We start from the raw sequence: 27,599 nt of genomic DNA, 5'->3' as shown, positions 1-27,599 counted from the left end.
TCATGATTCATATCATGTTTAATATCCTATAAGTAAATGGTATTTGACTCATGCATTTTCGTGAGTCAAATACCGCGAAAACCTTTAACGTTAATAAACTATGTTGAAGTTGGGTGTGGAGTTTTTCTATGTAAAACATAAATATGTATTCAAATAACGATACGTATTCAGCGAATCGTATGAAAAACTCATGGAACGACCTACGAAAAAAAATGGTCAGTTCATGCACACATAAATGCAAAAGAAAAGTATGTTGTTCTACTGCACGCACTCTTCAGTGGTCACAGCTTAGGTTTAACTAAAAAGGCTTTATATAAAAAGTTAAATATTAGAATAGGCTCATAAATATTGTCGTTATTTGTAGCAGTAGGTATTCGCTGCATCACGGTCTCCGTGCACCGGTTACACGGGTGGCAAGCGAGCACACGGCCGGCCGCACGCGTACCGCCGCGCACACCGCTTCGACGATCACTACCACCATGACTCCACAATTTCTGCTCCATTTATGTTAAATTTTAAATTATCATATTCATTTACATAGCCAGCTTGTGGGATAAACGCTTCGTTCTTATTATCGGACCTAATTATTGGTCTTTGTGTTCAAATTCAAAAAGAACTTTATTCAAATCGAGTCACGTTGCGTAGGCGTTGTGGCGAAACAATCGAATAGATGATCCTTTCTATTGAATCGTTAAGATTAATAATTATGTTGTACGCCTATAAATGCAAACTCATACTAACATATCTCAGAATACAAATGGAAATGATATTTTAGAACACACATATTTTATTTTCACTAACGGAATACATTAGAAAGAACGTTGGGAGTCACATAAATCCTGCTATGGCAGGGGACGTCACATAAACTTGATTTATCTTTTGTGACGTAAGTTAACTCTTATCAAAACCGTAGGTTACAAATTCAACTCAACGAAAATATTTTTATAGGTAAATTGAACGTAAGCAGTTTCAGAATATAATAAAGGTTTTTACCTGACTTTAAGTTATTGGTTTTCGTAATTGCTCTTTGAATTGAATTGAATTATTGAATCTTTTGGAATGGCTGACTGAATATTTAATAAATGGATTGGATACAAACCTTAAATTTTGCAGTAAAAGATATATGTAGTTAGGTAATTTAAAATCTTTTGGCTATTTAGATTAACTTCTTTGATTTAAAAGATCAGAAGATCTGACAAATCCAAACATAATATAATAATACATTTTGAACATATAAATAGGATTAATTTTAATAATACTAACCCAGACATTCTCATTAGTGGCAACAACCTAATGAAAACATCAAGTTACTTTGAGAAACAAAAGCACTTTCCAGCCCATTGGCGATTGCTTGAACTCAAACAAAATAATAAGTTAAACAATCAACACTGTATTTGCATATTACGTTTGCCATCTCATATTTATTCTGCTAAGTGTTGCGAATAAATACACCGATTGACGATAAAAAGCTGTGACGTAAGTTAAATGTTATTCAATAAATCCAAGTATCGTACGATATAAAATCGTTTAGTATATTTTTGTAATAAAAACTTTGTTCGAAAGGTTTTCAGTTTAAGAGTTTACTCGTTGACGTAGTCTTGCTGGAAATCTTTGAGAAACTTCAGAATTACTTTCGTTTCATTTTATATTCTGTGGACGGTCGATGTGATTCGTGACCATTTTTAATTTGTACTTTTGGTTTGCGAGTTCTTTTTACTAACACAGTCTTATTGGTTTAATTTACAGAATACGGTTTTTATTCCTTTTCTTGGTCAAATTAAAAAAGTCCCTTTTCTGAATGATGGCTCGACTTTTTTGGTCGGTCAAAGTAGAAACCTCTTTAGGCTATTCTTCATCTACCTGAAATAACTGCAATTATAAAGTCGTTAAGTCCTAGAACTCTAAACATTAATCATTTTAACTTAACTGCTTTATTCCATTATAATATTTGTATATAAGTATACCTACCTATAAAGACGTAAGCAAATAGTTTTGCAGCAAGGGGTTAAATTACGGAAAACGTTCAAAGCCACGGCTACACACAACAAGAATGCTTTGAGCATGTAATATTCCCGCTCACGGGAAGGGAAAGTGTCAATTAATTGAAATTACATGCAAATTATATCGTGCATTACGCACGTGAGCAATAGTTTCAATTTAATTGCATTAGAAGTTCACGGCGCCGTCGCTGTTCTAATTTGCCTGAGGCCATAAAATTGCAATTAGCTACAAATACGTTTCTTGGTAAAATACCTGATCACCGGTTCTAATTAGCCAGTTAACTTGTGAACAATAATAATTTCAATTTACCGCCACCGCAGCTGAGGGTTATATAAAACACTCATGTTTACTACCATCGATTTACATAAATATTTTAAAAGTGGGTAACTCGATCTAATTACAACGGTTTAATGTGTAGCTACACCACTATTAGACATTATAAATGCAAGCTGTTATTGCAATATACGAGGGCGGGTCAATAAGTCCGTGACTTTTTGAATTTCTGACCTCTTTACTGAAAAAGCAACACTACTCCTGTTAACAGGCATCTATGAGGTGACTCCTGACAAAATTTGAACTTGCTGCGTCAGTTAGATTGTGTTTGACAGCTATCTTTATCAGACTACCCAGTAATCTGAGGAAACAATGGAACAAAGTGAATTTCGTGTGCTCATTAAGCATTATTTTTTGCGAAAAAAAACCATTACCGAAACCAAGGCTAAGCTTGATAAATACTATGGGGACTCTGCACCATTGATTTCAATCGTAAAAAAGTGGTTTACTGAATTTCGTTGTGGCCGTATAAGCACTGAAGATGCCGAACGCCCTGGACGCCCAGTTGAAGTCTCTTCACCCGAAACAATCGAAAAAATCCACGGTATGGTGTTGGCCGACCGAATATTGAAAGTGCAAGAGATTGTGGAAGCCGTAGGGATCTCGCATGGCTCAATGGTTTCAATTTTGAATGATCACTTGGGCATGAGAAAGCTTTCCGCAAGATGGGTGCCGCGTTTGCTCACAGTCGACCACAAACGCATTCGTGTAACAACTTCACAGGAAGGTTTGGCGTTGTTTGATCGCAATATGGAGGAGTTTTTGCGCCGTTTTGTAACAGTGGACGAAACATGGATCCATCACAACACACCAGAGACCAAAAAACAGTCAAAACAGTGGGTTTCTAAGGGTGAATCGGCACCAAAGAAGGCCAAGGTGAGTTTGTCAGCCAATAAAGTTATGGCGACTGTTTTTTGGGATGCACGCGGAATAATCCACATTGACTACCTTCAAAAGGGAAGAACAATCAATGGGGAATATTATGCCACCTTATTACCTACCGCTTCAAATACGATTTGAAAAAAAAACCGAAATCATTTGGCCAAGAAAAAAGTTTTTTTCCACCAAGACAATGCAAGTACACATGTGCAGTTGCCATGGCAAAAATCCATGAATTCGGCTATGAATTGCTCCCTCATCCGCCCTATTCTCCAGATTTGGCTCCGAGTGACTACTTCTTGTTCCCAAACCTGAAGAAATGGCTTGGTGGAAAAAGATTTGACTCCAATGATGAAGTCATCTCGCAAACAAGGGCCTATTTTGAGGACCTCGACAAATTCTAATTTTTGAAAGGGATAAAAAAATTGGAGAAGCGTTGGACAAAGTGTATAGAGCTCAAGGGGGACTACGTTGAAAAATAAAATGATTTATTTATCAAAAAATCTGTGTTTTATTCCAAAAGTCACGGACTTATTGACCCGCCCTCGTAAATAAACGTTTAAAGTAAAATTTCAAGTATTACGGGGTCAACGTTAAAGTAAGAGCAGTTTGTAACAAACTTCGCTGCAACCATATGTTACTTATTTATGCTAAATAAAAAAAAACGCAATTTAAAAAGAAATAAGTTTTGAATAAAAGTTTAGCTTTCTATGCAATATTACCTACATACCTGCTGGCAGTTTATTCATTAATTAAAATATTTCCAATAACGCATTCACATTTGATCCAGCTCGAACTTAAACTTCGTATCCTATACGACCAACAAACCAACGACTCAACTAACAGCAAGTTTACTTCTCAAAAGTTTCATATTCCTCACAAATGCACCATAGACTTCACCCTCTTTTGTTCTGGAACCACCAGCTTAAAAACCTAATGCGCTACCAAAGCCTAATATTTGGCTTCGTTTAATCTAGTAACATTGTACACGTTAATTGACACTGGTTACTTTACGTGCCTAGTTCACCGTACACTTGAATATTCATGCGATACTCGCTTGGCTGGCGGCTCCTCTCGCCTCATATTAAGACATTGTTTTCAATTTGTTATAATCCGTATAGAGATGTGAGCTTGATTAATGACATTATTATGTTAATGGATGTGGGATTTGAATATTTTGATGGAATTTGCAAATTGGTTTGATCAATTTTTGAACCAATTTTGTGGTTAATGCAAAATTTAATTTGTTTTGCACATAATTTATAATAATGAAGTTTATGTAACAGTGTAAATTAGCTGTGTGAACGACGGTGTTTTCACACTAGCGGATTTTCCAAATGATTTTTCCGCGCGTCGACGCTCTTTTCAAATCAAATGAAAACGAGCGTACAGGCGAAATAAAATACGCTAAGTAATGTAAAAAAAAACATAAACGGCGAAGTGTCCAAATAAAACATTTGATGCACTTTTCTAAGTATTTCGAATTCTCCCAAGTATCTCAAACACATATTAATTTCTAATCGAAATTCAGCAGCCTTACAATGCGCTTAAGCGGGCTTACTGCGGATTTAATACATCACAACAACTTTAACAAGACTTAAGAAACTTTCCAAGTATTTAGTTTGCAATTCGCTATCAAATGTTTTATTAGATCATCTTGTATTTTGTAATTGAATCGAGAACTTTTCTAATATATTGGACGAGGGCTCCGCCACATTGAATGCAACGCAAGACTGAACACCGACCTAGGTATTTGTGATTTTATGCCACGTAGTTTCGCGACAAATTCTAAATTATGTGACAGGCTCAGCGAGCATTATCTGTGTAATAGAAGTACGTTTGTAGTAACTGACTTTATCAGCTAAGTAGGAACGAATTAGGTATTAGGTACAGCTAAACATGAAATATGCGGCAGTTATCTAAAAGCTACAATGATTATTATAATATTATGAAGTGTAATTCCAATATCTACAATATCAAATTTCTAGACGGGAAAGTACTTATCCAGATAAATTAAACTCTTTAAGATTTTAAGTAGTTTTGTTGCAAAGCAGCAGCGACTAGACATGCAACAGTATTTTTGTATTATGTTTTATTTGTCTATTATGATTATCTGGCAAGATCTTATAGTTTAGCAGGTTTACGCATAATAGACAAACACTGATGCGTATTAAATAATATCTACAACAATATAATGTAATCAAAGCAGTTTGTCACAACAAAACACTATCAAAGCTCGATCTACTTATACTATGAGTCAGACAGTTACCTATCATGAGAGAAATATCTTGTGGTACCCAATTTCACAAGTTTGTATTGCCAAATCAGTACGCATGTTGTGTAGATCAAACAGTCAGCCGCTGACCTCACCCAGTGACCAGCTCATTCACGTGTACCTAGCCGACCAACCATAAAACAAATGTTTTTCGCAACCATATCTGTGGTACCGACAGGAGTGTGCCAGTATCTCTACCGAATTATGAGTTATCTTTAGTAATAATTTTAGTATGGCTAGATTAAAAGTCAGAAGTGTCCGAACATTAGTGCGATAGACAATTTCAGGACAAACCTTGCTTTCGCCCATTCCATAAATGGGCTTCAAGGCTTGATAAGCTTAAGTAATGCGTTATTCGATTTTATAAGTAAATATAAACACACAGGTGCATGCGTATTTTATGAAATAAATTACACATGGTTTATAAAATAAATGTTACTTTTCAAAAAAAATCACTAACAATTTATTTACAAACTAAATACCGACTGATACCTAAGTTTTTTAAAAACAATTTTAGTTTTAGAATGCGCGAATTTTTCACTAAAAAAAGCATTTTTTCAGTAACCTACAACAGAACATATCGACGCTTGGATGATCTAAAAAAATATGAATATCAAAAATAATATGTCGGTATTTTTTGGGTTCGCGGTAGGAAGTGATGCGCGCTGACACGGGACGGCCGGGATCCGACTTCCGACCGGCATCCGGTTCGGATTGTATGTACGTACTTGCATATTTGTACGGTTCAGTGTGTGTTTGACAAATAAAATCAACTCGTATCATTTGAGGGTTACGTCCGTTAGTTTGGTGTTTTAGATATTTGGAATACCTATACCTACTTACTGGTGTTGAGGTAAATAATTATGAGGTGGTAGTTAATTAATTAAGTAGTCTAAGCTTTAAAAAATATATAATTGTGTTTTTTAGTTATTTAATGTAAGCAAGGCTTTAAGTCCAAGGTCTTTATTTGTTGTTTTTAACGCATTTAGGTCAGAGAGAGCAATTACTGCATATTGTTCAATTTATACAGATTATACGCAATAAGCACTTTAATTATAGACATTATAACGGATACTAACACCTAAACATGGCTTAATATATCGCATCAAATCAAAATCAATGTGATTTTCCAGTCACTAACCACAGTAATTACCTAACCAATACTGACGTCATCATTGTGGCGATATTACACTAATTTGGGTAAAGAAGTCTTTCAAAGTTTGACGTAATAAAAAACTTGAAAATAGTTAGAATATTTAATAATTAATTATAATATGTCGATTAAATGAATATCTACCTAAAAAAGTTTGATTTAAAAATATTATACCTATGGATTCAAAATGGAATATAGGTAGGATGCACTTTTTTGTTATGGGGAACAAAATATACACCTTCTTTCAAAATTATCACCATGTACAAGCAGAGTACATAAGTTTATTTATTTATTTATTTAGTAAGGTACACCAACGACATTTGTACAGATAGCTTAAATTTTTATAAACATTTATCCTCCATACAGTGCAAAAACGTCACTTAAAGGTGTACACACCATTTTTGGAAAGTAATTAATTTTAATAAATAAATAATCTTAATTAATTACATAATTTAATTCATAAGTACCTTACACCTACAATATTACCTCACAAACTATCTCCAAGGTGCGGCATCACGGCGCAAAACTGCAGTAATTGTTCCAGCCGTGACTGAAGTTTCAGCGCTGCAGCCGTTCAAGATGAGTATTTTCACAGCACTGAGAGGAAGCCACGAAAATTAATTTCCATTGTTACTGCAACACGTCTCGGGAATGAATGATTTTGTCAAAATACGTGTCGGAATTTCGAAGTTATTTTAACATTGCTTTGTTAATTTCTGATAACTCTTTTGCTGGCAGAGTTGTGCTTGACTAAGTATAAGTAGAAAAAACTGATACTTAGTAAATAAGGTCTAAGTTTTTAGGACAGGCTTCTGAAGAAAATAGTTCCATTGTATGTAAATGTTTAGCACAAATAGCATGAAATTCCAAGATGGCCAATGCTGTTAGCGTATCGGCACTATGCCTGGTGCTTTCCCGTCATCAATTATTTAAGAACTTATCTATTCTGGTCCCTACGATCTTAAACTGTTTAATGGAGACTATTCTATGCCTAGCTTCAACTAAATAAATACTAAAATTCAGCCTCCATTTCAACTTTTATTTGCTGAAAAGTTTTATAGCCATGCCAACAGCTTTAATACATCGGACATTTTATTTTAAGAGTTAATCCCAGTCATCAAACGTAAAAGATTATGTGAAATAAAGGCAAAGATAAAAGACAACGTTCAAATAATAGAAGTGAAATGGAATATTTCTTATTCCATAACAGTACGATGGCAACGATTTTATGGCTATTATGGCTGGTTCTCAACTACAAAATGACCCTAGGCTATGCTTTCTATTACAACTGCTTTCTAAATAAAACGTTAGGTTTCTCACAACATATTTTCTCGTAGTTTTATTAACGCTTACAGAGAACTAGAGCCATCTTTTCCTATTATAACTATTCACTCATCCTTACCAAAAATCCGAAAGTCATAACGAGCCTCTTTCTCAGCAGTACATCTGTCATAATTAATGAACAAAGTCTCGGCGGCTCCATTAACTTAATGAAAAGACGTCAAATTGTCTGTCAATCATCAGTTTGGTATCCTGACCGGCCGCCATATAGCACGGGACAGCCGAAACGATATTAATTATGAATGTAATCAGTTTCATGGATTACCGCCACATTATAATAATACGTTAGCTCCGATATCCTGACAGACCCATGTCTATTTATATCAGGCCGTAATTATTATTTCAGCTAGAAATATCGGGTATTTTCTTAGATTCATACTTAATTTGGAATAGAATATTTTCACCGCATCATTATTAGAATTTCTATTCGTGTAGGTTTCACTTATGTAAAGTATTTTACAAATTAATTTTGCTTTTGAATAAAATGCTATTTATAGTACCTAACTGCCTAAACAATCGTAGCGTATATTTCCTGAGTAATATAGCGGTAATATACTCGTTTAAATAAGGCTGTACTCACATGATGTAGGTGCTTAGCAAGTTATTTATCGGCCAACTGGACTCGGCACGAGCTATAAAGCAGAGTACACAACCCGCGCAGTCATAACATAATCGAACACTGCACTGATATACAGATGGCGCCATATCGCGAAACTACGAACACGCTCGTAAATATATCATTTCGCGATTAATCGATCATAAAGTATGGTATAAACACGTCTAAGACCAATAAATAATTAAACACGTCGGACAGACACGCCGCGACGTGTTGAACGAATAATAAAAATCGTACCGGCCCATTAATCTTAAGATTTATAATTTCTACAGCTATAAAACTGATGGTGTAGAAACACATATTAAGCGGATTATTTAAACAAGACGTCGGAAGACATGTCGCATTAATAATACTGATATATACTACGCTTATACACACCCTGATTAAAGATTACAGACTGAATTACCAAATTCCCTCGGAATCAGTGAAATCACCGAGCTTAATTAACTTGGCGCGGAGTATAATACTACTGCATCTATGTATTATCCTGTTATCAGAGCGGTGTTTAGAATCCACAAAATCTGCCACAAACCGACAGTGGAGGCCCCTTATATCCGATCATTAGGCTAATGATGTCAGCTTATACAGCGATACGACCTTATTATTGCTTAACTAACTCGATTAATAAAGGACGTGCAATCCCTTACAATCGTTGCTACTTTACGCTAAGAACTTTGTGTTTTCAATCGCTGATCTAAAGCGAGACATTTGCGTGCAACGCTACCTTCAAACCAGTTAGTGAATTGAATATTTAAAGGCAACAGAAGTGTATTATGATGAGGTAGTTCGCGTGATATTGAAACGTACACCGTGTTGAGGCATGTTCGCTGAGCATAGCTTACACTTACCATCGTGGACTCTAAAGCCTGTGCTGTAGCCTGTAGCTAACAACATATTTTTTTCCTATTATGTCTAACCATTTTACCGCTTGACACTTAATATCTGTAATTATTAAAAATAAATTTTATTTCTTCTTGTAAATTGTTTGAGTCAACCCGCCATCACGCTCTCAGGACATAAACGTTATTGACAAGCCACTTTCCCAATAATTTATCGTAGGCAGAAGGAAATAGCATAACGTAATAAAATACTCCGTTCAATATTGTTACAATAATAAGCCTAATTGTGCAAAGAACATAAACTTTATGACTGCATGACCGTTAATATTTGATATTGTATCCGGACAATAATTATTAAGTATAAAGCCGCACCCACCTAAGCTCAGGTATCGTAACAATTTTATATAATTACAGTTTACACACTATATCTACCTAAGAACATCCGTCAAATTATGAAGCAGAAATAGAGTCTCACAGTTTATATTTATTTGTTAGAAATCGCCAGAAAGTGAGTTCACGAATAATGGCGTTAACGAACGCGTGGGAAACCGCTATATCATTTCTAAGTTAGAATCTAAGTACAATATTGTACAATTTCTAGCACGATGCCTATTGTACTATGAGTGTGCGTTAAACCGGTGCTACAAACATCAAAATTATAACATACCTACACTATTACACATGAATCCTGTATGTACATAATCTATCACCTTATCACTACGTATTTTTAAGATAATACGGTCCTTATTATTTTTAAAGAACTGCATCACTATTAATTTACTTATTCTTGAACTGCGCACCCATAAAAGAAAATTAAGTATTAAATAATTACTTAATATATTGTAAATATCAACATTTAGTCTTACACATTCACTCTGTCTGGCGTGTCTTGTTAGAAACCGCAGACGGGTCTTGCAGTAACCTTGTATACAAGTGAAGTTTGTCTGGTTGTCCACTCGATCGACTACGTAATTAATTGTTCATGGAAATAAACCCGCAAATCACCAACACATTTTTCTTATTTTAGCAAACTTGCTGATTAGTAAATAGTTTATTTGACATGACTCAAATAGATGTTTTTGTCTACTGAAATAATAAAGTTTGAAACTCGAAATGTTATCTAAAAACGAAGTCAGCAAATAAAACCGTTGTTATCTGCCATAATTCTACTAAGCAAAGAATGCACTAAGCAATTTTATTAAACTCGAATGTCCTGAAAATATTAGAAAAAGATTCAACACGTTCTTAATTTTATTGCGATGGTCTCTTGATTTTGTTAAATTCTTAGATAAAAACAGTTTTTTTTTTAGTTTTGTTAGCGAGGTAAACACTTTGGACTTGATTGACTACGTCAAAGGCATCAGTTTACAGTCACCAAATATTTGATGGAAGAGTATCATATGGACATCTAAACGGCTATTAATTTCACACCTGCTAGTGTTAATTGTGACGTCTGTCGAGACATATAACTCAAATCACTTGGACATAATTAGATGAGTTTAACATGACTTTATCGGCATGACTCATCGATAAGCATATCCCATTACTAGAAGATGATATGAAATGACAAAATTGAACCATGTTGAGAGCTAGATTAGACCTTTAAAAGCATAACTGAGTCTATATAAATACAAAAACTAAGTTATTTTAAAAAAATAAGAGTTTGTTATCTGTACCATCAAATAAAATGGATATCTCAAAAAAAGCCAAAAAGCAATGCGCTTAATCGCTTCGATAGGGAAGCTGCGGGCTCGATATTACTTCCATACTATTCAAATAGATCATTACAAGAGCATTTACACCATCGACCGTTGGGAACGCAATGCATTTATACAATATTACCCATGTAGTGTGTTCACTGTGTTTATATCACGGAGGAAGGAAACATGAGCAGAGATGCCTTAAGCCAGGTAGGTCAAACGTCTTCTTTCAGATCAAATACATACATGGTTTGCGTGACCAAGACGATCAGTTACTTGTGACCTGAGGAAGCTTTCGGGTTCCTTGAGACATATAGACTAGTTTTGAAAAATAATGAGCGGTTTCCAAAGAAGGCTGAGGACGAAGACGGAGAAGGAGGAGGAAGGTTGAGGACGAAGCCTTCCTTGTCCCCCGAACACAAGCATTTTGGCAAAGCTAATTTCTTAGGAGATTGTCCATTATGACATCTCTTGTCGCTTACTATATATATGTAGTTGTGTACAATTTGTACATATGTAGTGACGCAGCGATCTTCCATGATCGTAGCAAGAGATAAACGAAGCCATGGATAGCAGATGTCTATTCTGGATTATAGGTCGTTGTGAATAATGCTTGCGCGTGGGCCTCATATAGGTACATTGTTTTATCTTTTAAATTGCCGTGGTCTCGTAATTTAGCCTGTATAATTTATTTACCAATTTTATTTATTTCATTGACACAAGATTTTTTGACACTAAAAGTGCGCAAAATAATGATTGTGCCCTTTTTAAATTAGTACCACAGTGTACCTAAATGTTCAATTTGAAACCCGTTTAAAGAACCGCAGTCTAAAATAAATGTTGTTTGTATCTGTCTGTTCACTTAATAACATTAACCTAATGAGGCTATGTCGTAATATAAATCACTGTGAACGACTGTAGTCATTACACTTTTGCCCTCGATTTCTACAGTTTACTGGCTGAAGTTTTGTTGTACCTACCTAATGCCTTATTTACTTAACTAACGGGCATATCAAAAGCATTCCTTGAAATAGGACGTGATAACAAATTCTTTACTAAACTTTCTCAGCTAAAACACTTCGTATAATTCGTAGCTCTGAAAAACCGATATAAAATAATGCTTCGCCATTGGACTGAATAATCAGAAATGTAATAATATTTACCGTTTGGTACCGTCGAGCTTATCGTAAGCCCTTACTGAATTAATCGACCTTGGGAGTCGATTAATTTATATAATGCGCTTTAAAGATAGGCCACCATCAACGTCGGCTTCAAGCCGGGCCTCATTTACACGGGTGATTTACGAGTTCACACACCGGACCCGATCTCACTTAGCAATGATTTATGCGCAACATCTCCCCCTGCCGAGTTAAGCGCATTATCGGACCACATGCCCTATCAACTTTGTAAACCGTTTAAACATTTAGTCAAATACGCCAGCTGCTACGGTGTGATAGGCGGTCATAACATAAAAATAAAGATACCTTTGTGTTCGTAAACGTAGTAAAACGATCGTATTTTGCTCTGTAGTTTTTTATTCGAATTTTAAATTATTACCTACATCTATGTTGCATAAATGTATGTTTATTTGTAGGAATATGAGAAGTCTGGCAAGAATTTATTCGTAGTTGGCACGCATTGTACCGCACGTGCAATGCACGCTATTTGGCGCAGTGACGGCTCCCTCGAGACACCCTCGAGACGGTATGACGACAACCCCCAAAATATGTTTTCCACTCTAGCAAAGTAATTTCTAACACTGATTTTGAAAATGGAAATCTTACAAACTTAATAGGTATCTGTAATATAAATAAAAGTCCTTGATCTTGGGTTACTTGAGTTTTATTTCACCACACACATTCACTGTACCACAGTTACATAGTCGACCCATACAAAGGATATGGAAAAAGACAGATGACAGATCATAGCGGAAGTTATTATATTAGTGACGTACTAATTAGTATTACTAATTAGTGATGTTACAACATCCCCCCTGTTAAGTTTAAATTAACCCTTGACAAACAATAGACTTAAGACTATGGACTGACTTGACAAAAATTGACTTTATTATACATAGTTATGATAGACAAAGGTTTTTACTTAATTATGACTTAATTTAGATTACAATTATATACTTAATCTATTTCTTCTATTAGCCTACGAGAAGGCTTTACAAATCGACCTGAACGTGTGACAATTTGACTACTTGAGGATTGAGATGAGAGTTCTTGAGGTCCAGCCTTCTGACTGTCACCATCCTCTCTCCCCTGCGACGATCAGTGTTGTTGCCAGTTCTCGCATCTTCTGATATGTCAGATCAGGTTCCTGGAGTAGTCTCTGACGTACATGCGCTAAATCCATATGCAGATTTGCAATGAAAATATCCCTGATGAGCGATTCCCTGAGTGTTCCAAATTCACAATCTTGGCTTTTGTTCTCCAGATCTGCTAGGAATCCTTCGATCGACTCGGATTTCTGTTGCTTTCTGGTGAAGAACATGTGACGGCACATGGTTATGTTCCTTCTGGGCTCAAAAAAATTTTGAAATTTGGACTTGACTTCGGCAAGCGTGGTCTTCTCAATGGTGAGGTTGAAAGTATTGAATATATTTAAGCCCTTTTCACCTATGAGATGCAACAAGATAGCTATCTTACGCTTTTCGGGTGCCTTATCCAAACCCGTGGCCAACAGATACAGCTCCAACTGCTGCCACCAGCGTTTCCACGCCTCCGCATTATTATTTGTGGAATCTGACGAAATTTGCAGTGATTTTATTTTGCTGTTAAGGCCTTGGACGCCATTATGGTCGCCCACGCCGCATGGCTCGGAACTCGACTGGTCCATTTTCGCGACCGACTATCTTCCAGACTTCGACTTTTTTTTACTTGAGTTCTTCTTGACTTCTGACACCATGTAGTATAAATGAAAGTCCTTGATCTTGGGTTACTTGAGTTTTATTTCACCACACACATTCACTGTACCACAGTTACATAGTCGACCCATACAAAGGATATGGAAAAAGACAGATGACAGATCATAGCGGAAGTTATTATATTAGTGACGTACTAATTAGTATTACTAATTAGTGATGTTACAACAGTATCAATAAGTAAAAAATAAGGAATAAAAAATAAGGGTAAATAAGGAATAGGTTATCAAAAAGTTCTTAAACTTTGTAAAGCAGCACTTTTTATTAGTGCTATCATTAATCTTTAAAACAAAACATAATTTAAGTATAAGATTAAAAACAAAACTTAAAAGCAATTATGTTTAAAACTTTGAAAAGGTAATAAATCCTGAAACTGTCTGCAAAACTTCAAGTCTTATACAAACAATAAATACTCTTAAACTTTGTAAGTAGGTACTATTCACAATAAATTCGGGTCGATCGACCCGCAAAGGACATAATAGTCGACAACAATTTGGGTCCGAAATATTGCACTCATTACTTACCCGCGATGGTCACGAAATACAAACGCGAAATCACGGAGCCATTCACTCGCGCCAGTAAATTAAGTCTATCAAGCTCGAACGTAATTCTGAAAGTTCACAGCAATCATATTTAGCGTGCATTGAAGCGTATCGAGACTTGCGCATTGACATCATTGCGCTAAGGAGACATAAACTGTCATGTAAGCGGCTTTCAATTTATAAACAAGCCGGTTGCTTTGACAAAACGCACACGCCGCATCGCGTAGGTGACAAACGCCTTGACTTCTCCTGCACTAACGAACGTACAACTTTGAGGAATTACTATCACCATTGACGTGTATTAAGACTGCGAGACTTAATTACGAAGGCAGTTAATGTACACACGTTAATTAACATTTTTAATTAGGTTAGGACGTTGGCGTGCAGTAGTCGACTGCTTTTGTTTGTTCGACTAATTCAGTGCATACCCATAAGTTTTACTTTGTGGGGAACGTTGTTCAAACGTACAGTAGGTAATTTACATTAAAGTTAGGATGATATTCATTTATTCAGAAACAACCACTTTAACTTGCTAACCTGGTTATGGTAGATTTGATAATTTACCCTCCTGCACCACGCAGCCGTTGCAACCTTTGTGGCACCATTTAGGATTCGTCAATTTGGACAAAAATTATAACTGTCTCTCAACTGCTACGAGTCAAATTAGTTCTATTCTCTTTTTTAATGAACCGGATAAAGTGACGTTGTTTTTTCTAATTATATTTTCAAGAATGTATTCTTTAGCTACTTTTCACGTAACTCGGTATAGGAATCTATTACCAGGCAAGGTTTCCAAAAATATACAGAAACAAGTAAAGCATTCAATGAATTTTGAAAGGCGTATTCCATAGAATAATATAACGGCTTCCGACACGAATCGGATAGAAGCCCGTTTTTCATTACAAGTTGAGCAGAATCCGATGCGTACACATTAACTTTACACTTAATAATGAAACAGTAATAAAGGCTACGAGCTATCAATTACGAACAATTATGTACGACATCAGAAACAATAATCGGCACAATCGCTTTAAATTGGATAGCGTAAATCCTCATGGTGTTAATTGCTTTATTTATGTCACTTATAAAACCATGCGGATTTTACTGTGGCTATAAGTACACGAAAGCGTATTTCGTAACTTTTGATATTATTATAAACTACTGGGAAAATGTCATGTACTTACCTAATACCTTACTATCGGAGTACATTTCTATCGGTGAATTGAATACTACGTGCGAATCGAAGTTGTAATGAATCATTACTAAGGATTAAGTTAGAGTATTTGAACAGTGAATTTATTTCACTGTCCAACATAAAAACAAATGACACCAAGCCTTATTGGTATTGTTTGTCTAACAATGGAATTATAGCAGATTCACAACCGGCAGTCGCAAATATGGTAGCTATTGAATATTTCCTACTAGTAAGTCAAGTGCATATATTATTATTACTGCGACATTCCAGCTCATTTACTATCGAGAAAGATTTGCTACCTGATTTAACTGAAATATGAAAATAACGTGCTAATATGCTTTTGTTCTTCAGAATAATAATCTCGACATTTATGTGTATTGGGCCGAGCTTTATAGTTTCTGAGGTAGGTAAAATTGTAAGTATAGAACACACAAGTCATATAGAAATGTTATTTGAGCATATAGGTATATATTAGGTATGCATTTTTTTATAAACAACTTAACAACCAAAGTAGGAATCTCTGAAAAGATAGGGACTTAAGCTCGAAATGTTCACTAAGAATTTTTCTCTTCTATTTATAGTCTTAAGATAAAATACGTAAATATTAACGAGGCGTAAGTGGTGGTCGTCGAGAAATACCTAGTGTAGGCACTTGACACATATCGGCATTTATCTCGGCGGGTTAATTTTCCGGGTCAGGCGGGAGCGGCGCGGCGGGCGGCCGGCCTCGGATGAATTCAATCAGAAGCAACAACCTAAGCAATCTCGACGCCGACGAAAACGATTGCGGACGAGTGTGTATTGAGTTGACCGCCAGACGAGGACCGTCGAGGGCCCTCACCTCGACCGCAAACTTGTGCACTGACAAAACTATTTATTCCTCAGAATATCTACTTCAATATCACACAAATACTCACTTTTGAGTCGACGCTAAGCGGAATCCAAAATTTAATTCTGTACTCACTTAAATGCCATTCAGCATAAGTACTTGGCAAACTTCAATATACAAAGAGTCCGTCATAAAGTATAATACGAATCTGTAAAGCCGGCTTTTCATTTTTGTTTTGTCTCGGTTTAACCGCGGGTTTGCCGTCATAATAATATAATGTTGTGAATACAAGTGGCCGCCACCGTTTACTTCAGGGCTGCGGGCAACGGTTTAAGTGAAACAGACAGCGAACCACTTAACCTTCGTCTCGTATTTAAAGGAGGACTAGACGTTGAACCTGCCCACTGTGCTCGTGAATATGAGGTAAAACAAAAAGGGACCCAATTGACTACCTTTATTTTTCACGGCGAAGTCTACCTGTGAAGGTAAACATGTGTGTAATACAAAATGTGTTCGAGCAATTTGAGGTTGGCTGCGAGGAATAGGGCTGTACTGTACATACCCCGCGTCTCTAATGGTTCTGGTTTGCGAAGTATGTAGGTTCTTGTGAGTAGTAAAATTCTAATTACTTACCGTATTAATCACCTACCACGAATCTATGCGTTGTGGCATCATCAAGTAGGCAGTCCTGGAAAGACTGGTCGGGACACAGTCCGTACATAGCATGCGTAATCGCTCACAACTTAGTGGTAATCAATGGCCGCTAAAGTGTCACCGATCCTTGTAGACGTGGAGACGCTCGATAAATTGACTCAATTATTTTACTTTAGAAAGTGTCTGCCTGTCTGTGACCTTAATATAACTTCCATTCATGTTAGTGGGCGCGTGCATACAATATTGTGACTGTTACATTTATCTAAATTATTTATTACAGTATGGAGCTCGACTCCAAAGGTTTATAACAAACCAATTGTGTGGAACTAAAAACTACTCGCATCATTTTATCCCACACTCCATTTAAATGTAAGCTTCAAAGAAATGGTGCAGAAATCGGACAAGTATACAGTTGATATGTTTGCAGGGCAAGAGAATGGATCATAAAGCAAGTCAGTCTTACGTGAGTTTCTTTATATCTCAGATCAGAATAGGCGAGCGCAACTGATATAGACGAGACAAAGCTACGAATGTCACCTGCAATTTATTAAAAGGTTATACCTACAACGCTAGAATAAAAAAGTCAATTGAAAAATTAAGGAACAAAAGGTAACAAATCAACAGATGTTTTACGACTGGTATCATATAACAATTGCCACAAAGTAAATCTGAACCGTGTCACTATTGATTGCACAATATTATGCTTTCGAGAAAAGACTTGATGTTTAGCACCATAAAGATTTGTTGGATGGAGCAGTAAAACCTTATACAGTTCAATAAAAATATGTTAGTATATGAGGCACACAATGTGCGACCACCTACGATATGGTTTTATTGTCATCACGGAGTTGCTCCGGTAATAATATGTGAAACAGAATACCATACAGTTGCAGTACCAAAATTATGTAACATCGTAACTTTACTCGCTTTTATGATAAGCGAACTGATTTTGTTTTACTTTATTTTATGGCTTGTAACTACCGAGATCAACTTTTAAACTACAACTTTCCATTGCTATGAATGGAGGTAGAATTTCCATTTACTTTTAATTTTCTTTGCGGTTGAAGTCGGTGCAAACGCGGCAAATCTCCTTGAATGATTTTACTTTCCCTTTCAGGTTTTGTTTCACCATAAGGATTCCTCAATTCATATTCTCAAGAATTATTGATGGCTGAATTCAAGCACAGATGTAATTTATTCAATTCGCTGGCATAACGACCGAGATCCGGCTAGTTCACGGGACGGTTTAAAGCTAACTAATTTGGTTAATGTTAGTGATGGAAATTTGTGCCAGGAACGTTTTCGCTGGCGCTAATATATGGAACTGACTAGTCGGATTTCAGTTGGAAATGGGTTTAAACGTTTTGCACGTTACGCTCATTAATCTTGTCCAGTTATCTTGAGGGGGAAAGCAATTTAGTCACGCTAGCTTTATAGATCTTTAATGCACTCCTTCGACTTGTAGATAACAATGTTTTACAATTAATTGAAATTGTTTTGTTTGTGGTGCTGATATTTTTCAATTGCATAAATATGGTTCCTCAAAATGTATACGAGAATTACTATTATTAAACCATTTCGGGTTAAATAAAACTAGTGAGACTCGAGTTCTGGGTACTTCACATGACCAGAGGGCTGGCCTAGTTTTCGGACAAAGATTCAGTATAATTGCCATCCATGACAATGCAGCCGGCATTTTGGGCACGTTACCCGCTGACCGCTATAGACGAACATTTTGATGCCTAATATTTTTCTTTTTGCAAGAGGCTTTTTGTATGTAGCCTGCCATACACATATGTAGTTTTATAATGCAATTTTACTACTTATCTTATTTTTCAATCTTCCGACATTCGAATTATTTTTCCAATTTCTCAAAATAACCAGTATTTTCGTGTGCAAGTGTGCACAAAGCTCGTCTTAGATCATCACTTCTACGAAATGTGAGTTTAATCGTGTAACAACAGTATATTGACTACAAAACACTGCCCGTAACATATCAAACAAAGCACAATAACTCGACTCAAAGCTTTAAACACCAACTTATGATGAAACATTTAGACATAAACGACGTAGTAAACAATTGTTTCTGCAAAACATAAAGCAATCCTACACATCACATCTACCCGCGGCTATATCTATCGGAAGTTGGTCAATAGATGACCACATACCATATAAATGTCATGCTGTCTTACCTACCTGCCGCATCTTTGCAGTCTTCTGTTTGTTACTACTTAACTAACATTTCATGAATAACAATTCACGATAATATTTCAACTGTATCAAGACGTTCTTTTTCAAAAATATGTAACTTTTAACGAGTATTGATGACTGCGAACACCTTTCACTCGATGTGAAATCACAATTTCAATTTCCTACTTTGCGCATTTTTGATTAATGGTCGGCGGTACTAAATTAAGAGTGATAGCGGTACTCAGCGCTGTATTCGTTGCGTAAAATATTGCAAGCGACGCCCTGCGTTTATTGTTAATGGATCATTTTGCTTACATCACATAAAATAGGGAACAGCAAATAGTATAATAAATATTCGCTTTTTATGGACGGCGATTTCTCGTTTTATATTCGTGATTGTCAATTCTTTCGATACAAAAATCGTTGCAATGATAGTCAATACTGGAACATAAAGTTAATTATTAACATCGGGAAACCAATTTATTTACGGCCTGGCTCGTTCGATAAAAGTATCCTTCCAAGCTGTTCAATATTTCAACGATGAAGTACAGGCGCTGTAAAACTCCATAACGACACGCGACAAGTAATAAATAGTGATTGCCTAAAAGCAATTATAAGAGCAGTGTGGCGGCCATTAGATGGTCTGATTCTTCATGAGGTTGAAGGGGGCCGTGGACGCGACACCAGCTATTTGTTTCTCACGCTCGCACCCGCCCACTGCGCCGGCCGCTGTGCAAACGTGCATCTTGTAAAACTTGTAAACCATAGAGATGCCAGATAACGACACTTGTTATTGATATACTTGATGTCCTCCTAGCCGATTATCGGCTACGGCGGCTGTTCTCATGTAAGGAGATTAGCCAACTGCGCAGGACATATTATAGTGCACAAGCATTTGCGCAGACACAGGTGCACTCCCTATTCCTTCACTCTCATAGCCCGATGGGACGGCAATCCGACACGACCGGAAAGAGATCAGGCGCAGGACCGACATTTACGTGCTCTCCGATGCACGGGTGAATCAATCACCAACTTCCAGGCTTCGGGCTGCTTTGTGAAAGTCTTCTAAAACCCACAAAGCGATTTCGGCCCGACTCGGGAATCGAACCCGAGACCTCGTGCTCAGCAGCCACACTTGCGACAACTAGACCAACGAGGCAGTCAAATTATAGTTATAGTTATATTAGTGATATACTTATCGCTATCTTAACGATATGTTCTGAAATTGATGCAGCCGACTATCTACATAAATATCACGATTAAATTTAAATTCAATGAATATATTCTGTTGTGTTTAAGGTGTTGAAATATTCTGAGGGATAAATCGGTCCCTGAATTAATCTAAACATCTTTTAGCACTTGTATTAAAGGATGTTTTATTAAGGGTCAAAGCGAACCCGCGCCAAATATTTGCCGAACCCTCATTAAGGGGCAGGAAAACCTAATCATTGTTTTCATAATTACAGCCTAAGCCGCGAAGGTAAGCGTCGGTAATATATCTTGGGCTGGAATTCTTTCCGATTGTTAGTCAATGATGGAGTGGCTATCGCGTGTTGGTGTGAGCGACGCCCACGAGTTTTCCGATTCTGACGAAGGCACTAATTTCTATTACCATTATTGACACGTAATAACGGTGAGCTTCGTGCCGGCGAGCTGTGAAACAAAGTCGTTACAATGTTTGGGCTTACACTTGTGACTTGTGCGTGGCGTGTGTGACCACCATAAGTGGCGGCCACTTAGATGCACATTAATAAATTATGTCGCATCGGTAGAAGATGTTAATATATTCTTTAAACTCTCTTAAGTGACTCGTAATGTTACTTTTCTTGTTTCTATATATGGCAGTGACGCGACAGGCAAGGGAGTCTAGCTGTAATTACGGTGAATTGAATTTTCAGTGTAAGTAGCAGTAGCTTCTGAGTAATTTGCCCACGCAATTATCTGCTGCATTAATGTTACATGAAAATCAAGTCTTTTCAAAAATACTAATAGGTACTTGAATCACAATAAAACCTCTGGTATACGTATAACTCTATATATTTTCTTCAGTGTAATTACTGCTAGGTAAAAATAGATAGGTAGACTGAAATAAATAATTTCTTGAATACTGTCTACCTATGTACGTCTCTGAATGAAAATCATACTAGTCCTATCTACACGAGAGGTACCGCACAAAACTGTTTTCTGTTACGCATGCTATTGAACCTTGCTTTAAAAATAATATGCTTAGGTACATGCTGCGAGCAGGTATCACTTATTTATTTTTTGATAAGTAGCTACTAGACAAGTAGTCGAGTTACTTAAATCATTTCAGCGGACGGCATAATATGGAAGAGCTCGCGATTAAGTAAAAGCCGCGCGGTCCGTGGATGGGATCATATTGTCATAACGAATACTTCCGTGTTTCGGAGGGCACCCTAAACTGGTAGGTCCCGGCTGTAATTTGAACATCTTTGGCAGTCATTAAAGTTAGGCAGAATGCAGAAAATCTGACGACCAGTATTACCAAGTAACTGGGTTCAGAAGGAAGTCAGATAGGAAGTCGTTTCTTGTAAAACTCGGTACTAAGCTGCATCCCGTTAGACTGGAAGCTGACCCCACATAGTTGGGAAGAGGGCCTGGCAGATGATGACATGGCATACATGGCAACGGAGAATACTTTCTTACTAAATACTTACGAGCAATTTACCATAGACAAGTGAGTGAATAAAGGGCAAAGTTTATAAATAAGAAAGCATCTGCCTGGCTATCTGTCAGTTGCAAATTGGCATAGATTGGTGATGGAGGTGGGCCCAAACCTGGGGAAACAGGACATGCGAATAGTTTTTATCCTCATACATAAGGAAGTAGATTGTTTTCATTATGGTGGTCCAGAGTTAAGGCTTCTCAAGTAACAATGTGCGGATTCGATGCCAGGTCATTGCTTTTGAGGTTATTATTGTGTACTTTCTATGTTTTTATTTTTTCAGCATTGAAGAAGCAAAACGTGGTCAGGAATGTGGATTTTATAAAAAACATTTAGTCGCTAATCCACCTCGAACAGACACGGGCATTCGAGCCCAATCTTTTTATCTATGAATAGAAAAGCCTGTATCCCGCAATGGTCCTGTAAAAAGGCTGATCATGGTCTACAAGAAGTTATCTAAAGACATGACCAAATCATTTACACCTTACTAAATTTTCACTTAAAACTTGTGAGGGAACTGCGTGGTATGCGAACGAGGATGTCATTAGTCATTTTTTAGAACTAGTGAGCAGGTGAGGCGTAAAGTTGGAGGCTTACGTGTCAAGGCTCATCTAGACGCTAATTCTATGCGTGGCGAATCTAGGTGAGGATTAAAAAGGTGTTTTAGAGAACTGATTTTCTGTTTAGAGCCTCGAGAAACAAATGACTATGTTTGATGCCATTTATGTAAATAAATTATACTGCAAACTTGCAATTTCTAATTTTGGATTGAATATTTAACAAAATAATTATCTGTGCGTTGTGAAACAACATGTGTCTAACTGGGACCACACAATAGCTTAAAACCCATACTCCAAGCTGCAATCGAAAGTTATGAATATTTAAAATGCAATATAAACTTAACAATATCTTATGTCGTATAAACCTCAGATGAGCAGCAATAATATTAACAGGGACGCGTTTACACATGGTATTCATAAACGAGCGCTAACCAGCCGTGTAAGCGATACTTAGTTAAAATCACGATAGGTTAATCTCATTGTTATATTAACGGCGGCAAACAATAGCTTCGATTTGATTTAGACCATCAATACACTCGCAGCCATTATATTGAGGCATTAACTGAACTAATATCTGCCTAATATCTACGGAACGCGGGAGGTAATTTTGACTTAATCGACTATCAATGCCATGAACACCCACCCCATATATCCTATATTTATCGTGTCAGCGAAACCTTGTTATAATCTCGTTCGATATATTAATAAACTTATATACTGGAATATTAACCCCCCAAATTCGGTTGTACGTACATATTAGTGAGTTATTTTGGTTTACCCTTCTATTTTTATGCTGGTAACTTTTTGCCAGTATATTATGTGATTTGAGAATTATTTTCGTCCTCATATTATCAAATATCATTTGAGGAAGATGTGACCAAAAACTCAATGATTAATATCGAAAAGGAGAAACACAAAAAGCTCTTGCCGTATATTTAATTCAGTCAAATAGAAAACCGTCCAAGTAGATATCAATTATATATTTGATGTGCATTGCATCGATGCTCACTCAGCGTTCAAATAAGGCGGGGTCATTACTTTGAGAGTAGCGACCACCGCAGTGTAATCTTCCGATAGCTTAATGAATCAGGACATTATGTTCGAGGAGTCGACCGGTCTCCGGACATTACCATGAATTGTACCATCACTACAGGGGGTCATTTTATTGAGTAAACGTGGAGCCATCCTAGCGGGACTGACCTCAAATGTAGCCAAGAGATCACTAACTATTAACGGTCGTAAACTACTACTAGTGCCTTATACTGAACATCGCCTGAATATTATGTATCTACATGTAATAAAAATTGTATAAACAAGTAGCTATTTGCTTAGATATTCAGTACAAGTCAAACAATAAAACGAACAAGCTGCTACTCTTTGTAATAAAAAAGACATGTAAAAGATATTTTTCATATCTAAGAGAAGTAAGAGAATAAATTATTTCATTTCACATTAATTATATCTGTTTGAAAGTAATGTTGTGGAACAAATAGACTTTGTTTACTGAAAGTGGAGCTAACACCGAGAACTACTTACGACTTAGCTGTCTGTTACAAAGGACATGTTATTTTGAAAAAGTTCTAGCTAGCACTAGTAAATAAAAATATTTCATTTAAATTCTTGACGCTAGAGCCGAGAGTTCTTGAGTTACAAATCAACCATTTTTTAACCCTTTTCTCGTAAATGTGATGCAGAGTATAAACATCGTTAATACCTCTGCTCTGTAATATAACTTTCTAGGCATCTAAAAAGAAGTAACATTTAAGAATCATAGTACAACAATTTGGAACATTTTCCTGTTTAAACGAGCGTAACTTGCTCTATAGAAGCGGAGTCACAATCGATATTTACAACGTACAAAATAATCACGGCGTATGAGTCACGGCGTGAGAAGAGTCGTCGCGCACTGCAGGCGCGTGGGCGAGCCGGTCCTGCGCATACGCAGCCGTACTAACAAATTACGCTTACCCACAACAATCCAAGTCCACGAGCAACTTAATGTACCGTGCCTCCACTAGACCCGTGGATACACTTAGAATTATTATATTGTACGGGATAATACGAACATTTGAATGCGTGAGAAATGCTCAAGTAGACATCTGCTGAACGGTAAGAAAGCTTGCTTGAAATATCCAAGGTTTCATCGCAAGTGGAACAGACCACAGATTATAGAAACGTCATTTGTATACGTGAGTTTGGTACAGATAGTTTGTATCGGTAGATAAATAGATTAGAAACAATTTCTTTATTCTTCCTAAAACCCTTATCACTAGTTGTTTTATCAACATAGTGCCACACAGTGCTAATATAAACATTATCTCAATATCAAGATGTTACATTACATAAAAACAAATGAATATCTAACTCTCAAATCTTGATTACACAATAGCACACGTTTTATAACATTATAAACACCGAAACATTGTAATTCAGGTTCCTCTTCATCCCAAAAAGAAAACTAGAATACCTCTTTCTTTTTTCCTTTCAATAAACCATGAATTGCACCCAAAACGAGAATAAGTAAAACTCTTTCTCTTCTCTGAAAAAGCCTTTACCGAGAACAAATCGGCACTTACCCAGTTCACAGTACGGCAAGAACTCAACTTTCCAAAATCCTACTCCGAACTATAATCCTAAAGAGTATTAGACCACTGAATACGGACCGATATCATGCCTAATAAAGTCCCTATAGAATAATCTGAATAAATCGCTATGATACACAAGTTGCACCGTTTGTACTGAATAGCCAATCACACTAATCGCTAGGTTTTTTCCCAGCATACTACGAGTAGCTACATCTACATAGAGCTTAGTGTAGCTTTGTACTATTCACCGGAATCGACTGTTCAAATGTACGGAGCTGTATTTTGTACCAGCTTTGAGCTTTTTCTCTAGGGTAGGGAAAAGCACTTTGAACGTTTTGCTGTAAAGTTTTGTGCTTGCAAAAGTGTGCTCCTCTTTATCTCAGGTAACTTACAAGAGTATAGAACAAGCATAAAGACTATTTTGTGACATAAGAACGAACAAAAATGTACTGCAAGATTAGAGTAAGTTAAGGGCAATATTTTGCTATTAATTTGATGAAGACGATTATCCTTGAACATTATTGAATTCACTTAACAAACAATGTAATTACACTTTAGCAAACAGTAATATAAAGTCTCTGTAGTCCCGTTCGTAGTATTTAAGCCATAATTAACGTTCGCAAGCGGGCCATAGGTTTAGCACAAGGATTATGATCATACGCACGTGTGCACACTCACAATCTGAGCCCAGATGAATGATTATTACGAGATCTCGTGACAACAAGCATTATGCTGCAAGTTTATTTTATAAATGTAAGCACTAGCTACCTTTGTGATGACAACATATAATTTGTTTCTCAAGTCTTTTCTTTAATAATTCATATTCATACTCCTGGATACAGCGATAATAACAAAATATAGAGTGACGAATTATTTCATTCTTATCCTAAGGGAATGAACTCGTGTCGACGGATGAAAAAATAATTCTGTCTTCTTTCCCTGTTTCTAAATAATTTATATTTAACCTAAAGTTTATTCAATATAGGTGAGGTATTCTATATTGTTGCTTTTGTGATTATAGTCAGGCTGGGGTTTGTACAGTTCCTAGAAGCGACGTTTACAGCTGAAATTCCAGCGTTCGATGACAATTTTAGTTGAATATGCTTCAGCATAGATTCCATACCATCTCGTTTAGTATGAAAGTAATAACCTTATCTATACTAATATTATAAAGCTGAAGAGTTTGTTTGTTTGTTTAAACGCGTTAATCTCAGGAACTACTGGTCCGATTTGAACAATTCTTTCGGTGTTAGATAGCCCATTTATCGAGGCTATAGGCTACTTTTTATCTGGGTTCGTGCAGAAGTTCCCACGGGATGCGGGTGAAACCGCTGGCAGAAACTAGTTATTATATAATTATGTTGGCTTTTGAGTTTGTGTGTGAAAAATGTTACGCGACTGAGATAGTAATATGAAGGTTGCTGATAACGTTTTCTTTCAGCAAATTTTTATCTTGTGATAATTTACGTGTTTTTCGGATTCACAATGACGGTGTGGGCAATGTAGGATTATGAAGATAGATAAGACGAACTCAATATCTACCTATTCTTCAAACACTTTCGCGGCAGTCTCAAGTTTATTCTAAAAATTAGTTTTAGCTATTCCCTCTCTAATCCCTAATCGTATTCATTGGATTAATTTACTGTTTGATTAAACAATTAGTAAATGCTAAATTAGTTATTTACAGGTAGGATAAATAAATTACATCGTTACAATTACAAGTTTTAGAAATATCTCGCGAAATCTACTGGAATAGAACAAGGTGTATGGATCAAATATGCAAAAATTTCCTAGATAATATGACAACTTACGGCTAGTTTACAAGTCGATGTACCGTTAGACCTCGATAGCAAGCCAGGGATAGGTGCAACCTCACCTTATTCGCCCAACCTGAGCCGGTGAAACGTAAACAAATATATCTACATTTACGTCATTTGCATCGTCCCGGTCACCACGTGCTATGCATCTTGATATCGCCAAATTGTCCAGCCCTACTGGTTTACACCTGCACCTTGCCTTCACCAACCTATATGTATACACTATGTCTTATTATACGCATATCATTAGTAATTTTCGTAAACATACAGGTCTCCATCACTTTTTAACATAGTGACCAATTAAATTATTCGTACACATATTCTTACATTCACATAAATAAGTTATGAAAATATTATATTTTTACATTGTAGCAACAACACTTTATTTATGGAAACGGATGTGACAAAAATATTGAACTGTAAAGCACTGTAGTTCCGTAAATTTCGAGTCTTTAATTACTTGTTGTACTTCCCT

At 36.4% G+C, this 27,599-nt stretch overlaps 1 protein-coding gene across 1 annotated transcript in view; it reads right to left on the bottom strand.

The window, feature by feature from the left end:
- Window positions 1–27,599, bottom strand: part of LOC124640592 (agrin-like) — a 143,778-nt gene that overhangs the window by 109,271 nt on the left and 6,908 nt on the right. The gene's annotated exons all lie outside the window — the stretch shown is intronic.

The sequence above is a fragment of the Helicoverpa zea genome, chromosome 1, assembly GCF_022581195.2.
Source record: "Helicoverpa zea isolate HzStark_Cry1AcR chromosome 1, ilHelZeax1.1, whole genome shotgun sequence".
Lineage (NCBI taxonomy): Eukaryota > Metazoa > Arthropoda > Insecta > Lepidoptera > Noctuidae > Helicoverpa > Helicoverpa zea.
Note: the sequence above shows the minus strand (reverse complement) of the source record. Positions and strands in the feature narration are given on the sequence as shown.